The sequence below is a fragment of the Vicugna pacos genome, chromosome 32, assembly GCF_048564905.1.
Source record: "Vicugna pacos chromosome 32, VicPac4, whole genome shotgun sequence".
In the NCBI taxonomy this organism is placed as follows: domain Eukaryota; kingdom Metazoa; phylum Chordata; class Mammalia; order Artiodactyla; family Camelidae; genus Vicugna; species Vicugna pacos.
In genome coordinates, this window is record NC_133018.1 from 506,551 (window position 1) to 521,751 (window position 15,201).

The 15,201-nt window shown below is 42.4% G+C and overlaps 1 pseudogene; it reads left to right on the forward strand.

The window, feature by feature from the left end:
• The first annotated feature begins 746 nt into the window (after positions 1–746).
• Positions 747–2,859, forward strand: LOC102544851 (ubiquitin thioesterase OTUB1 pseudogene; annotated as a pseudogene).
• Positions 2,860–15,201: the final 12,342 nt, after the last annotated feature.

Consider the following 15,201-nt stretch of genomic DNA (forward strand, 5'->3'; position numbering starts at 1 on the left):
ATTGTAACCTGACCACACTTCTATTGAAAGGAAAAAAGAATTTGTCTCCTGTAAATGAAAGACACAAACGAACAGCCACGCGCGTTCCACCGCCGCCCCTGCTCGGGCCCATCCGCTCTGAGGGCGAGGAGCCCACCAGCATGCTGGCCCGCGCTACGCGGGCAGAGCTGCCAGCCCTCCAGGGGTGGGGGGGCAGCGTGGTGGGAGCGAGCTTCCCGCGAGGAGCCCTTCCACCCAGCCTACGTATGGGTCTGTCTGCACTTGACCACACTTGCTGGCTCTCCTTTGTCATAAAACAAATGCTCCAAGCATGAATAGAGGACAGAGCGGCACTAGCATTCCCGGCCTCAGTGAACACAGACCACACGCAAAACTTCCTGTGGAAAATGGCTCATGGTAACAGGAAGCTGCACATGAAAGAGGAAGGAAAATCATCCATTGTAGGTTTCCGGTGCGAGAAGTAAGGAGGGATAATAGCCCGAAGGTCGCAGAGTGGGCATTTTTATCGTAGCGTGTTAAATGTCCATTCCCCTCCCTCTGACAGTTCTGCACAGATCTGGGGGAGACAGGAAGTGTGCCCGGACAGTTCCCTGTCTGTGGGGCACCCATGACCTGATGTAAAGCGCTCTCTTTATCATCCTCCCTCAATCTAAGTCTGAAAGCGCTGGAGCAAAGGCCGGGAGGCGCAGCCTCGTGGCTTCAGAGTAGAGGGGTAATACTGAAGTGTTTTAATGACTAATGGTCCTAGGAATGGCTGTGTTCTTTATAAATATTAAAGAGTAGTAACAAAAGGCAAACAAGATCATGAATAAAATGACTGACAGAGATCAAGACTTGTGTCACCTAAATTTACAGGAATTCCATGTATGTCTGAGGGGCAAGAATCAAAAGCATTGCTACAGAGAACCCAGAAGGGTAATAACCACTAATTCATTCATTCATTCATTCAACACATACTCAGTGGGCACTGACTATGTGCCAAGGGTAAAGGATACAAAGGTGAATAAGAAACAGAATCCCCTCCTTCACAGAGCTTGCATTTTAGCAAGGGAGAGAGAGCTAATAACAAACAAACAAATGTATGCTACAGTGTTAGGTAGTCATCAAGACTATGAAGAAAAGCAGGAAAAAGGGATAGAGAGTGATGGGGGCGCTGTTTTATACAGAAAGGGTGGAGAAGGCCTATTGAGAATGATATCTGAACAGAGACCTGTGTGAAGTAAGAGACTGAGCCATGGGAAACTCAAGGGGAAGAGTGGTCCAGGTAGGGGAAAGAGCACATGCAAAGGCCCTGACGCAGGTAAAAGCTTGGATCATTTAGGGAACAGTAGCGCAGCAGAAGGAAGGAGGACAAGGAAGAGTCACACGACATGAAGTTGGAAAGACAGACTAAGCGGATCATGTAGAACTTGTGGGTAAAACTTGGTAAGGACAAGGATTTTCAACTTAAACGTGATAAGAAGTGACTGACGGTTTTAGGCTGATGGATGAACATCGCTGATTTGCACTTTTATCTGATTATTCTGGCTTCATCTCTGAAGAACCAGCCATTGAAAGCAGTAGTAGAACACGGAGTGTAACCAGCCAGCTACTAAAATAATATAGAGAAAAAGTAATGGTGACTTGCATCGAATGGCTCTTGGTGGAGCAAGTGAGAAGTGGTTAGATTGGGATATATTTGAGAACTGACTGCTGGATTGATTGTGGAGTGTTGGGGGAAATGGGAAATAAAAATAACACCTAGATCTGGGCATGAGTGATTGGCCAGCTGCGGGGGACAGAGTGAGGAAAGCTGGCGAAGGAGCACAGATCAGGGAGAAGAGTGATCAGAAGTTCTGTTTGAAGTACGGTGCTGTTTAAAGATGGCGGTGGAGGAACCTCAGCAGCAGAAGCAGGAGCAGCTGGGCAGCGACTCCGAAGGTGTTAACTGTCTTGCCTACGATGAAGCCATCATGGCTCAGCAGGACTGAATTCAGCAAGAGATTGCTGTGCAGAACCCTCTGGTCTCGGAGCGGCTGGAGCTCTCTGTCCTATACAAAGAGTATGCTGAGGATGACGTCTACCAACAGAAGATCAAGGACCTCCACAAAAAGTACTCGTACATCCGCAAGACCAGGCCTGATGAGAACTGCTTCTATCGAGCTTTTGGATTCTCCCACTTGGAGGCATTGCTGGATGACAGCAAGGAATCGCAGCGGTTCAAGGCTGTGTCTGCCAAGAGCAAAGAGGACCTGGTGTCCCAGGGCTTCACTGAGTTCACAATTGAAGATCTTCATAACACATTCCTGGACCTGATCGAGCAGGTGGAGAAGCAGACGTCAGTGGCCGACCTGCTGGCCTCCTTCAATGACCAGAGCACCTCGGACTACCTGGCGGTGTACCTGCGGCTGCTCACCTCGGGCTACCTGCAGCGTGAGAGCAAGTTCTTCGAGCACTTCATCGAGGGTGGGCGGACCGTCAAGGAGTTCTGCCATCAGGAGGTGGAGCCCATGTGTAAGGAGAGCGACCACATCCACATCATCGCGCTGGCCCAGGCGCTAATTAAGCGTCTCCATCCAGGTGGAGTACATGGACCGCGGCGAGGGTGGCACCACCAACCCCCACATCTTCCCCAAGGGCTCTGAGCCCAAGGTCTACCTTCTCTACCAGCCTGGACACTACGATATCCTCTACAAATAGGGCTGGCCCCAGCCTGCCACTGCCCTGCCCGCCCTCCCCTCTGCCAGGCGCTAGACATGTACAGAGGTTTTTTTGTGGTTGTAAATGGTCATACTTCACGCCCCACCCCTTCCCTGTCACACGACCTCGACCTTCCACATTTTATTAAAGGGGACGCTGGTGGTGAAAAAAAAAAAGGAGAAGAAGTTCTGTTTGAAATACTGAGTCAGCTGTTGTACATAAAAGTCTATGGTTCAGACTTTTGTCATCCAAACATACAGGCAGACTACTAAGTTCTCATCTGTCACATAGTGACTACTCAATAAGTAATGGTTTTATTTTGTTGCTGTTGCTGCCAAGCTGACACCATCTTTTGTGTCTGAGATGTTACTGTAGGAAAATGTCGGATGAATTGGAATAGGCGGACTCAGGACAGATTATGCCCTAGTTCTGAAACAGAGAGATGATCTGAGTGAAGTTATTAAATGTTCACAAGCAATAGTTATCTAGAAAGGAGACCTTAAGGGAATAGCGCTGGTCAATCCAGGGGTCCTTTGCTGTAGCCCAGAGCAACAGTCCTCAAATTCCAGCCTCCCCAGGGGAGCTTTAAAAGAAGATTCACTTCAGATCTCTTGCCTCAGAATCTTCAAGGATTGAGTCCCAGAATATATAACTTAAAAGTGTTCCCTGGGTAACTCCAGGTTTGAAACCACTGCCCAAGGACACAACCTTCTAAGCCCTCTAAGACATAAACTGTTTGCCAATACTGGCTGTTAAAAGAGCAGGATGGAAAGTACAGCATGGGTGTCTTTATCTACAGTGGGCACATAAAGCCCGTTGCTTAAACACATCAAAAATACCTATGAAAAAGAAGCTTGCTTTTCAGATCAGATTAGCCAGTGAGAGGCAGGAATGCTGCTGCAACTCAAAGGAAATTTAAGACACCAATTGCTTTTGGATAAAGAAGTGTGATATCTACATACAATGGAATACTACTCAGCCATGAAAAGAATAAAATAATGTCATGTGCAGCAACACGGATGGACCTGGAGATCACCATACTAAGCGAAGTAAGCCAGAAAGAGAAAGAAAAATACCATATGAGATCACTCATATGTGGAATCTAAAAAAAGACACAAGTGAAATCATTCACAAAACAGACTCACAGACATAGAAAACAAACTTATGGGCTTATGGTTACCAGGAGGGAAAGGGGAGAGGTGGAGAGATAAATTGGGAGTTCAGGATTTGCAGATACACGCTACTACACATGAAACAGGTAAACAACAAGGTCCTATTATATAGCACAGGGAGCTATATTCAATAGCTTGTCATAGCCTACAATGAAAAAAGAGTATGGAAAGGAAGTATACATACATTTGTGTAACTGAAGCATTGTGCTGTACATCAGAAATTAACACAACATTGTAAACTGACTACACTTTACTTTAAAAAGTTAATTTTAAAAAATTAAAAGACAGCAGTTTCTTTTGGAACTGTGACTATAGTCACTCATGTAAGTCAACGTTATTTTAGACTATTTCATGATAGGGAGTTAGTAACCTGGGGAATAGACCAGGATCTGTCTCCAGCAAAACATGTGACTTGAGGAAACTTTCTTTGCCTCCTTAGATCAGTTTTCTCATTGTTAAATTGAGGCTTTTACAATATTGGTGATTTTTGAATAGCCCTGAGATTCCACATTGTTGCTGCAGCTGAGAACTTGGGTAAAGAGAAGACAGCTTTGCTTTTATCTATTTTCCAGGTCTGAAGAAGCCTTCATTTGAAAGATGGGTTCCCTTCCCTAATGTTTTCAGACATTATTCTAAGTGATCTTATAAACACCATGTAAGAAAAAGAGAATTAATCTGTGCTACATGTTTGTTGTAGATAAAGAACTTTAGGCTTCTGGTCACCTCATTTGGTCCTCACTGCAATCCTGTAAGCTCTAAGGTTACAAATGCACCGATTTCATAGATGAGAAAATTGAGGCTCAGAAATTTTTTTTTAAATTCCAAACTTCTTTAGCTAACACAATTTGTAATCAGAAACACTCTATTTCAGACTCTAGCCTAAAATTCACCAAAGCACAGAGGCTCTATGTTAAACATAATGCTCCCTTCTACAATTCTGTGACTTATCTTTGATTTAAAACAGTACAACTTAAATACTTTACTTTAAATGGTTTCTGGCAGTTTTCAAAAACTGCTCATCATGAAATTCACCCAGAAATAATAGCTTCATACGTGAAAACTATGACTAGATCCGTCCCACCTGAAGGTTCACTGGCTAGCCCTAACTCCGTAAGTTTAAAACATATTCATTATCGTCCACCCAAACCTGCTCCCTTTTCTCTTTTTGGATAAACCACCATCCACACAGTCCACCTTTAATGCCCTCTTCTCCCTAAACCACCCTCTGCTTGGCTCTGAGAAATATTTCTCACACGTATTCCATTCCTTCCATTTTTATATCCCTGCTTTAATGATCTCTCATTTAAGTTATTGCAATAGCTTACATTTACTCTGAGTCCACTTGTGTCCTTCAAGTCCTTTTCCTCTGTGTATTCCTCTGCCTTGTAATTTAATCTATAAATTTGAAAGTATTTGCATATGTACCTCTGCAAGGATGAGATCTTTCAGGGACTATATTCAATTAATTTTCCTGTCTTCACCACCTAATGGTGCCTCACACATGGTAGCCTCTCACAATAATGTGTGCTGAATTTAAAAAAAGATATGTCAAAACTGAAGGCATTTTTGTTAGAGTAACTGGACATTCATAATCAAAAACATAAGCCTCAACCTAAGTCTTTCATGTTATACAAAAATTAACTCAAAACACATCATGGAATTAAATGTGCAACGTAAAATGATAAAACCTTTAGGAAAAAACACAGGAAACAATCCTCAGGACCTAAGGCTACATAAAATGTTTTTAATGCTTGACACCAAAAGCACAATCCAGAAAAAAAAATAATGAATAAACTGGACCTCATCAAAATTAAAACCATTTGCTCTGTGAAAGACTCAGATAAGAGGATGAAAAGACAAGCTTCACACTGAAAGAAAGTATTTGCAAATGACGTATCTAACATATTCTCTATACAGAAAATATTAAAAAAAACTCCCAAAACTTAACAGTATAGAAATAAACAATTAAAAAATGGCAAAAGACGTGAAGAGACATTTTGCCAAAGAGGAGATATAGACAGCAAATAAGCACATGAAAAGATGTTCAGCATCATTAGTCATCAAGGAAATGCAAATTAAAACCACAGTGAGATATCACTACACATTTATCAAAATGGCTAAAATGAAATGAAGTGATAAAACCAAATTCTGGTGAGGATACAGAGAAACTTGATCTTTCATGAAATATTGGAGGGGGTGTAAAATGACACATCCACTTTGGAAAAACAGTTGGACAGTTTCTTACAAAACTAAACATCCAGAAATTGCACTCTTGGCCATTTATCTAAGAGAAATGGAAACTTACATTTACACACAAACTGATACTTGAATGTTCAGAGCATATTTATTTGTAAGCGCCCCAAACTGGTAACAACCCAGATGTCCTTCAACAGGTGAATGGCTCTGGGGAAAACAGTATAGAGATTCCTCAAAAGACTAGGAATAGACTTACCATATGACCCAGGAATCCTGCTCCTGGGCATATATCCAGAAGGAACCCTACTTCAGGATGACACCTGCACCCCAATGTTCATAGCGTTGTCAGGGGATCACATGGGGAACAGAGTGAGGCACTCCTCTTTCCGGGCTGGGGAGGAATCAGTGAAGACCTAGTGAGGAGCCTGAGTTCATTCCCCACCTCACAGTAACGTGGAGCCCCCTCAGGTGACAAGGGAGACTGAGTAAGAAGCCTGCACTTCTACCCACACTGGCAGTGATGAAGTGGCAACATCCCCATTTTGCCCCCTGGGGTGATGTCAGTGGAAGCTAGCTAGGATCTAGCATCCAGGGTCTCTGAACACAGTAAGATGGCCACGTTTCATCTGAAATCATTCACCATACAAAGAACCAGGGAAATCAGAAACTGAATGAAAAAGGGCAATGACAGATGCCCATAATGAGGTGACAGAAATGTCTAAATTGTCTACCAAAGTTTTTAAAGCAGCTATAATAAAAAGTGCTTCAGTGAGCAATTATGAATATGCTTGAAACAAATGAAAAAGCAGAAAGTGTCAGCTAAATAATAGAACATCTGAGAAAGAACTAAATGGAAATTTTAGGACTGGAAAAAAAAATGTAAAACCTAGCGGGTGGGCTCAATAACAGAATGGAAGTGACAGAGGAAAGAACCTGCTGGCTGCATGGTGGACCAGTTGGAATTACCCAGCCTAACAGAGAAAACAGACCAAAACCACCTCCACCAACAACAAAACAACAAGGCCTTGGAAACTCATACGCAGGCTGAATAATGGCTCCTAAAGATATTCAGGTTGGTCCTAATCCCTGGAAGCTGTGAATGTTACCTCATATGGCAAAAGGAACTTTGCAGATGTGATGAAATTAATGATCTTGAGATAGGGAGAGGATCATGGGCTCTCCAGGCAGGACCTGAATGAAATCACAGTGCCCTTAAAAGAGGGGCGCAAGAGGAGATTTGACTACAGTAAAGGAAGTAAGAGATGTGATTACAGAAGCAGGAGACTGGAGTGATAAGAAGGGATTGTGAGTCAAAGAATACAGATGGCCTCCAGAAGCTAGAAAAGGCAAAGAAGTGTATTGTCCCCCAGGGCCATCAGAAGGAACTAGCCCTTCTGACATCCTGACGTTAGTTCAGTGCACCTGATTTCTGATGTCTGGTCTCCATGACTGTGAGAGAGTAAGTGTGTGCTGTGAAACATCATGCTTGTGGTCATTCGTTACAGCAGCCATAGGAAACCAACACACTGCGGCACTGTAACAAAAGAGTTCATGTCCTGGAGACATGGAAGGAGAGGAGAAAATGGGCAGGGATGAAAAAGTGCTCAGAGAAATAGTGGATGAATATTTCTCAGATCTGACAAAGGACATAAATCAGATTTGTGAACCTGAGTGCCAAGTGGAAAACCCAGAGAAATCCATGCCGAGACACAGCATTTGTCTTTCAGCATTTCAAATTTATAAAAACTAAAAACAAACAAACATATATCTTGAAAAGAGCAAGAGAGAAATAACACTTTACCTACAGGAGAACGCAATTAGAATGACAGGAGATTTCTCATAAGAAAGCATGGAGGCCATAAGGAAGTGACATGACATTCTGAACTACTGAAAGAAAAGATCTGCCAACCCAGAGTTCTATGTCCAGTTAAAATACCCTTCAGAAGTGCAGGGGAAATCACGATATTCTTAGATATATTGTTACTGCAAGGCCTGCCTGCTCTGAATGAACGGCTAGAGGAAGTTCTCAAATATAAAGGAAGCAAATAAAAGGAATGTTGCAACATCAAGAAAGAAGAAAGAACACGGCAAGCAAAGATATGGATAAATACAACGGACTTGCTTGCTCCTGTGGCACTAACTTGTATTTGACAATTAAAGCAAAAATTTTCAAACACTTTCTGACGTATGGAGAGGAAATATTTAAGACAATTATACTATGTACGGAAGAGGATAAAGGTACATAAAGGTGAAGTTTCTACACTTCACTACAATTGATGAAATGACAACAGCAGTAGACAGTGATAAATTATATGTATATTAAGTGTATGACGTAATATTCAGAACCACCTCAGGAAAATCTATATGAAGAGATACACTTAAAAACACTCTAGATAAATAAAAGTCAAATTCTACATATGCTCAAATAACTAACAGGAAAGCAGGGGGGGAAATCCAGAGGAACATAAAGAAGCAAAAAGAGTGGAAAAAAGGCCAAAAAATAAAATGGCAGACATACATAGCTTTAATACATCAATAATTATAGTAAATGCAAATGGTGATATATACAAATTAAAAGACAGATCTGCAGAGTGGATTAATTATATAGGACCCACCTGTATGTTATGAATAAGGAATTCAAATTAAATAGAACAATATAGGCAGGTTGAAAATAAAAGGACAGAAAAAATAGTGTCATGCAAACATCAATCAAAAAAAAAAAAAAAGAATGCCTATATTAGTATCAGATACAGTAGACCCAGAGCAAATACAATTACCAGGTGTAAAGAGGAATAATATGTAATGATAAAATCTAAAAAACAACAACAAACAAACAAAAACAAAGCATAAATACAGGGCAGAAATAGACTCATGGACAGAGAATACAGACTTGTGGTTACCGGGGTGGGGGGCGGGGTAGAGGGTGGGAAGGGATAGACTGGGGTTTCAAAATTGTAGAATACATAAACAAGATTACACTGTATAGCACAGGGAAATATACACAAAATGTTATGATAAATCACAGAGAAAAAAATGTGACAATGAGTGGGTATATGTCCATGAATGACTGAAAAATTGTGCTGAACACTGGAATCTGACACAACATTGTAAAATGATTATAAATCAATAAAAAATGTTAAGAAAATGTAATGATAAAATAATCAGTACATTAAGAAGACATAGCAATCCTAAATATATGTATACACCAAACAACAGAGCTGCAAAATACATAAAACCAAACCAAAAGAAATGAAAGGAGAAATCAACCAAGCCACAATTACAATTGGAGACTTTACGCACTATTTCAACAATCAGTAAGACACCCAGACAGAAAATTAGTAAAGACATACAAGAATTCATCAGCGCCATCAACCAACAGCACCCAACGAGCATCTTTAGATGCTCGTTAAACACTGTTTTGAACACTGTACCCCAAAACAGCTCAATATCCAATCTTTTCAAGTGCCCATGGAACATATACCAAGATGGACAACATTTTGGGCCATAACATAAACCTCAACAAATTAAAAAAAACCCTGAAATTATACAGGGTGTGTTCTCTGACCAAAATGGAGAAAGATAACACAGGAAATAAGGTTCTCTGACCTCAAACAGAGAAAGAACAATTTCCAAATATTTGGAAGCCAAATACCACAATTCTAAATAACCCACGGGTCAGAGAGGAACTCTGAAGAGAAATTTTTTAAAATAGTATTTGAACTGAATTACAATGAAAACACAACCCATTAAACTGTATGGGACAGAGCTACTGTTGTGCTTCAGGGAAGTTTACAGCATTAAAAACATGGACTGGATCTGTTCTAACTACTCGGATTATGTTTGCCAGCGTAAAACAATCATTCGGTATGATTTGTATGTCTATCTGTGTTACTCTTTTACAATAATATATTATAACATATATGATACTTCTGGCCATGTTGGTGCAGGTGATAAAAAAGACACACACAAAGCTGTTCAGTTTTCTGTGCCCTGTTGATATTATCAAGTCTGTTCAGAAAACACAGCTGCATTGCAGGTCCTGGCAGCGCTCTTCCCTGTGCTTGCTGTCAAAAAGGCTCCCGCCTGCATTTACTCAAGATGAACCAGAGTTTACCATTGTTCCCTGACTAAATACAACCCCTACTGAAAAAGGCAAATATCACCAAGTTCACAAGTTTAGCTTCTACTTTCTTTGCTGGTGGTTTTATGCAGGAATTCTCTTCCTGGGCTGAAGTTTGAAAACACAGTTACCACATTAAATCATAAGTCATTTTGATGTGATGAAACTATTGAAGGGAACTGGCTAATTTCATGTGGCAATCATTAGGTCTGTTCACTAATATTGCAGTTTCTTCCATCTGCACATGTGAGCAATCTGCACTTCTCTTTCATCTTCAAGGTAGGAATGGACATGTGACTTGCTTTGGCCAATAAAGTATGAACAGAAATGCAAGGTGCTACTTCTGATAGAAGCCTTTGAAGAACTCGTGGGTGATTCACCACGTTCCCATGTGCTTGATTAATGAATGATGAGGGTGATGTAGGTGACAGGGCTCCATGAGCCTGCGTCCCTGGGTGCAGAGGATGTAAAACAGATTCTTTTATTGACCAACATGGACATATAGCCTTAGCAAGAAATAAACCTGTGTTCTTTTTGTAACCTTGATTTTAGAGTTGTTTGCTAGGACTGCATAACCTAAACTATTATAACTGATTGATATATTTTATATTTAAACGAAACACATGAAACTCTTTGCAATAGGACCCTGTACTATGGCATCAAATTGTAAACTACAGTTAATGAATTATTCATTGGTGTACTTGATGGAATCTTCCACTCTGATAATACACACACACACACACACACACACACACACACACACACACACAAAGTCAAATCAAGTCTCGCATCTCTTTCCTTATGGTATATATTGGAACAATAGTTTACTAGTTACTCCACGATATTGAGCTTTGTATGATGTGGAGCACACAGAGAAATAATGTGGACTATGGAATCAATACTTGAGTCAGCATATCTACCTACGTGCTGGTGGTCATGACTACATCCTCCTGCTTTGGCTTCTCCCTCTATAAAATGAGAGTAATGGTGATACAGGCAGGCCTCATATGTAATTGAGAATATGTAAGTTAATTTACATAGAGCCATAGAATGATGTCCAGCACATGGTAAGTTGTCAATTAATTTAGTTATTATTATGTTTGCTTTAAACTGTTAATATACACTTCCCCTAGCATATGCAACACTTAATATCACCTCCCTGATTCTGATGCCTCTTCTCTTCCTACAGACACTTCAGGGAATCTTAGGGATGTGTGATGAATCAATTACATTTTTATTTTGAAACATTCGGCCACTTTAACAACCCAATACACACAAACACACACAACTACTTATTAAAATTTGAAGGTAGTTGCTAAGGCAAAGAAAGGAAATGACTATATTTCATTAGATTTAAATAACTCTTTGAAAATAGGATAATAACCAGGCAGAAGATGCTCTACACACTGCAGGAAAACTGACAGGAGTTGTGTCATCCTCCCTGAAATACAGTATAATCTTGCATAATGGGGGAGATAACACGTCTGCTGTGAGTACAGAATTGCAGCGATAACCAGAGTAGGACTTAAGTCTCTGATTCCAAAGACACTGAGGAAAGCACTGAAGACCCCCTGACACCTCCTCACACATCATGCCTCTGTAAACAGGTGGCTTCTAGGGCATCCTGTTTAAACCTCTGTGTCTGGTCCAGAATCTTTTTTTTTTTTTTGAGCCTTCACTTGTTTACATTTTTTTTTAACTTTTTTTATTGAATTATAGTCATTTTACAATGTTGTGTCAAATTCCAGTGTAGAGCACAATTTTTCAGTTATACATGAACATATATATATTCAAAATTTGTAGATACTGATAGGCATGTGCAGAATACATAAACAAGATTATACTGTATGGCACAGGGAAACATACAAGATCTTGTGATAGCTCATGGCGAAAAAAAAAAAGTGAAAATGAATATGGTCCAGAATCCTTTATTCCACATTCTTACAGAATTCCTTTTCTAAGAACATACTCAATTTGTATACAAGCATTTATTTGTATAAATTATTTTATTAAAGTCTGATCCCTGAGCTGGGAGGGCTCACTTCCCTTTCTGCTCACCACTCCTCCCCAGTCCCCGACCCAGCACCCAGAGCGGAGGGCCTCTCAAGAAACAAAGACAGTACAACTCTCCCAAAACTAGAGATAGGGGACTTGAAAGGAGAAAATCATGTCAAATCCCCCAGGTGAGATAAAAGTAGCAAGAGAATGCTTTTTCTAAAATATGTAACAGAAACTAGAAAACTGGAACAGTCGAGTCAGTTAAGAAAGGACATGTATATATACCATAGGATTTATGCCTTAATAACAATCACCATCTCATATAGACTTGGAAAATTCAACTTCAATGTCAATATCAAAAAACATTTGTGCTTGATGGCATGTGACTTCCCTGACCACAGCACTGCACCCCAGCACCCCCAAATAGAGATGAAGCCACGATTTGAGGTGGGAAAGAGTTTAACCACTGAAGAGTAGGATTCAGTTTTTGTTCACATCCAATGATCATGTTTCTGTATATACTTCAGCTGGATTCTAGTCTCTTTTCACTTGTAATGTTGAATAAGTGTGAATTTGAAATATATATACTGAAGTTAATTACACTAAAAGACAAGAACTAAGGAAATCTATGAATGTCAAAATAATTTTGGAACTTGTTATGGGAAGAAGCAATTAAATTTCCTTGAAAAAATAACAGATGAAGACTTAAGAGAGATGTCTGTCCAATGAATATTATGAGAGGTCCATGCTGAGCTCAAATGAAGAGTGATTCTCTAAATATGTGCAGTTGGACTTCACCCCATCAAGACCTTTCTTCACATCATGATTCATTTAAAAGAGGAGATTTTTACTATATTTCAACTTAGAACTAATGAGAAAATTTTAGTTCAATCTTCACTGCTATACAACTTTGTATAGAATGCATACAATTGGTGAAAAGGCATCAAATACATGAACACCCTCACAATACAGCCTGCTTTTAATCACTGAGAGTTGAAAGAGAATTACATAATTCTTTTAAAACTGCCTAACCTCGTCAGATTGACTGAATTAAAGACGATTAAACTTGCTCAAAAATTCTGCAATGGTGCTGGTGTTCTGAAGAAAATGATGGCCCCGCTTGGAGCAAAGAACAGACTGATACCTTAGGAAGTTTAAAATTAAGTGCAAATACATAGATTCAGCGGCCTGCTTTCTAATAATTCACTTTGCAGATAAATCTTAACTGCTGAAAATCTTAACATTGCTGATAAATTACTTATCTATATTATTTTACTCTACAAACTGTTGGAGGAAACTCGGTGAACTGTGGCAAAAGGAAATGACTCAAAGGATACTTGCCATAATTATAGTACTAAAGATTAGTTAATTGTCCCCAGTGTGTAGCACATAGTTAAGAGGTTCATCTTGGTAAAGAGAAACAGTCAATACAATAAATACAGAAAACTTTAGGTACACTGGGGTCCTATTTTATGAAAAAAATATATAAGTTGGTTTAAAGTACATCAAAAACTCAGCTGGGCTCTAACTATGACCTCGGGTAAACTACTTCACCTCTCTGTGTCTGGATTTCCTCATCTGTAAAAGCTGGACAGTATTATTACCTACACCTTATGGTGTAAGAAATAAGCGCGTGACTAAAGCTAAAGTTCATAGAACTGTCTCTGGGATATGTGGAAAACTGGTTTGTTTCTTTTTCTCTCTAAAGTTTCTACATTTGGAATAGGCAAGATAAGTCTTTTTTGTAAAAGAAATTAATAATGATGCATATTTCAACAATACAGCTACTACTATGTCCAAAAGGAAACAACACGCATTAAATACCCAGTGATCATAACCAGTAACAGGAAACTTGAGCAGAACCATCAAACTCTATAAAGACCTTTTTTTTAGAGCAATGAAGAACCAAACGAATGGTGCTGAACTTCACGGCAAGAATACATCCCCTATCCATTCGCACCCCCACCCAGTTTTACAATTACCTTCTCAAAGCCATAGACCAAGCCTGCCAAAGAGGAGAGTTTTACTGCCAAGTCCCGGGCATGGTACCACTGAGCCCAGCACCGCCACCTCTCTTCTCTCCTTGGCTTTCGTCTTTTGGCAGACATCTCGCCACCTCCCACTCGGGTACCAGAACCAACCTCCCGTGCGCCCTCGGTCCAGCGGAAAACTCCGAAGTGGGCAACAGGCTATACAAAAGCCAAAGACACTCACCTCTCCCCCGCGCCCCCGGCCCCGCGCCGCCCCGGGCGCCCGGTGCCCGGTGCCCGCTCCCACCCGGCCCGAGCCGCCCGGGCACCGCGGTGCTTTGCAACATGCATAGGCGCCGCCGGCCAGAGGACCCCACCGCGGATTTCCGGCCAACAACAGCCCCCCAGGCGGCTCCCCACGTGAGTGGCGCCCCTGCTGCAGCAGCTCGGCCCACGCGGGCCGCTGAGAGAGCAGCAACGACGACAAGAACAATTCAGCCCGTGGCCTGAGGGAGCCGGCAGCCACCCCTGGCCTGGGAGCGGCGAGGCGGCGGGGCCGGCGGCGGGGGCTGCGGCGGCCGTGCCGGGCTGGTGGCCGAGATTTTCCTGCGAGGCCCCGCGGCCCCGCCTGGCCGGCGGTCCTGCCCGCAGCCGCTCCCGCCGCCCGGGGAGGCGCCCCGCACGTGCTTGGCGCCCGCGCACAGGCGGGAACCCCGCGAGTGGCCGTGGGGCGAGTCCCCCTCCCGCCGCCGCCAGCCGCCCGCTTCCACTCTTGGCTTCGCGGGCTGCGCGGCGCCTGCCCTCGCTCGGGCGGCCGAGCCCCCCGTGCCCGGCCCCGGCGCCGCGGGCGGCTGCGGTCCCTGCGCCGCGGGGCTGCGCGTCTCCCGCCTGGCGGCTGGCTCCGCGGCACCGGGGAGCGGGGGCCACGCGGGGCAGCCCACCCGGCGCCCCCCGCTCGCCCGCCCCGCGGGCCCCCTCCACCCCCGCGCCCTCCCGGACTCCGGAGCCGTCAGGGCAGAAAATCCCTCGCACATACCTTGCAACGGACGGGCGGGCGCCTCAGTCA